Source organism: Mauremys mutica, unplaced genomic scaffold (genome assembly GCF_020497125.1).
Source record: "Mauremys mutica isolate MM-2020 ecotype Southern unplaced genomic scaffold, ASM2049712v1 Super-Scaffold_100036, whole genome shotgun sequence".
Classification (NCBI taxonomy): Eukaryota; Metazoa; Chordata; order Testudines; family Geoemydidae; genus Mauremys; species Mauremys mutica.
Genome location: NW_025423256.1, coordinates 1 through 2,006, shown reverse-complemented (window position 1 = coordinate 2,006; position 2,006 = coordinate 1). Strand labels below are relative to the sequence as shown.

Here is a 2,006-nt window from a genome sequence, read left to right as displayed (position 1 = left end):
CAGGCAGTGGAGAACTCCATTTTGGCATCTCTTTGTCGGTGAACATCTGCAGTGGCTGTTTAAAGGTCTCTGGATAGTGATCTTTGGGAAGAGCTGGTTGAAGTGTCTTCCTAGTAACCAGGAGATCCTGGCTTGGCCTGACAGTTCTTCCTTGCAAGTCTTGAGGGAAATGGGGAACGTCTGTAGTTTGGAATTTGCAGGTGCTGTCCTGGACCATCAAAAGGAACAGTGGCAAATACTTTCTTGAGGCAGGCACCATGGCTTAGCTGGCTTAAAGCACCTGTCTAGTAAAGAGGAGATCCTGGGTTCAACTCCCAGTGGTGCCTTGTTCTATGGCTTTCATCTGCTCTGCTCACATTTTCCTGTGTCTTTCCAGGAAACAGAAGAGACCTCCCTTGGTATCCAAGTAATTGCTTGCTAAGGAAAAGGTTTCTTTGGAGAGAAACATTGGAAAGAATCAAATCACAAGCCTGGAGTTGATGAAAAGGCTGCTGTGACTGGCATTAGCATGGTGGTTGCTTCAACTGCAATTGCTGCAACACAAGAGTCTGCACCACACGTCCTTGTGATTCGCTGGGGATGTCTGCACACAGATGTCATGTCATCTTCCTTTTGATTGTCACTGATGAAAAATGGAGCAGCTGGGAGAAAAGTCCCAGAGGCACCTGCCAGGTAAAGTGGAGGTTAGAGATGCAGCACCCAGTAGTGCCTTGCCAAATGTGTCCACTCCTCCCACCTTTTGGTCAATTTTTGAGGAAACAGAGAGGACTGCCTCTGCCTTGCAATGCTTCCAAAAGAAACCGGTAGTTTTTTCTGACAAGTGTTGGAAAGAGGCACCTAAGAAACCTGGAGACAAGGAAAAGGTCGCCATAACTCAACTTGCATCCATGGCTCTTGAGGCCACAACGCAGAGCACTAAGCACTGTACGACCACAGCTGGGGACAGAAGGGTCTTTTCCAAAGGCATTTTCCACTTGCAGGGTCCTCTCTGTGCGCAGAATTCCTGATAGTTTGATGTCTGCAGGCCCTGGAGATCACTATTTTGGCATCTCTTCCACTGTTCCAGTGAACATCTGCTGTGGTTGTTGAAAGTCTGTGATGGGATCTATGGGATGCAACCTGAACAGTGGGACTCCTGAGCCCTGTGTCCCACTGCCTGGGCTCCCTCTCACACTATGATGCTGTGAGGAGCTGTGAATCTCTGGCAGATATTGCACTAACACAGACATCCACAGGTAGGGACACATCCAACTGTTACATGAATGCTTCTCCCAGCCACTCATAACACTAATGATAGAGAGCCTCCTGCCAATTCCCCCCAGCTCTGCAGTCTGGCGTCCCTGGATCATACTATCTTGCCTTAATCAGAAGCCTGATCAGTGTGAGTTTATTACACAGAGCCCACCCCTCCCTCACTGTGAATAGTACATGAACCAGCCTTGTAATGGAGCTGCGATTTCCCAAGAACTTCAAGGAAAATACACCAGTTTCATAAAACAGATTTATTAGCTACAGAAAGATGGAGTTTTAAGGATTATAAGTGGTAGGCATAAAAGATCAAAGTAAGTTGCCATGGAAATTAAAGATAAATTCACAATCTAAACTTTACACCTGATTACACTAGGCCGTAGTTCGGTTATGCCACAGGAAGGCTTAATGCTCGAGCTGCAGTGCATGCTGGGCAGGCTCTAGGCCGGGCTCCCCATGGCAGGAGAGAAGAAGAAGACTTGGCCCCTGGAGGGGCAGGCTGGGGCTTCTGGATCCCATTTGCTCACAGCCAGCACCCTGCCCCCACTCCCAAGTCATTAATGGCACCCCCAGGTCAGCCAGAATGGAGCAGCGGTTTTCACTCCACCAAGTCCACTTATAGCTTACAGGCAACTCCCAGACCCACCATCTCGGCCAGAAAGGAGCCCACTCAGCCTCGCCATTGCTGCTTTTCCATTCTCCCAGAACCCCGCTTCTCCTGGGCTGCAAGGAGCCATCCCTGGGAAGCCAAGAGGCAG

At 49.3% G+C, this 2,006-nt stretch overlaps 1 non-coding gene across 1 annotated transcript; it reads left to right on the top strand.

Annotated features, from left to right (window-relative positions):
• Nucleotides 1-251: 251 nt before the first annotated feature.
• On the top strand, nt 252-326 carry TRNAT-AGU. The gene has a single exon. It is a non-coding gene; the product is annotated as a tRNA-Thr (tRNA).
• Nucleotides 327-2,006: the final 1,680 nt, after the last annotated feature.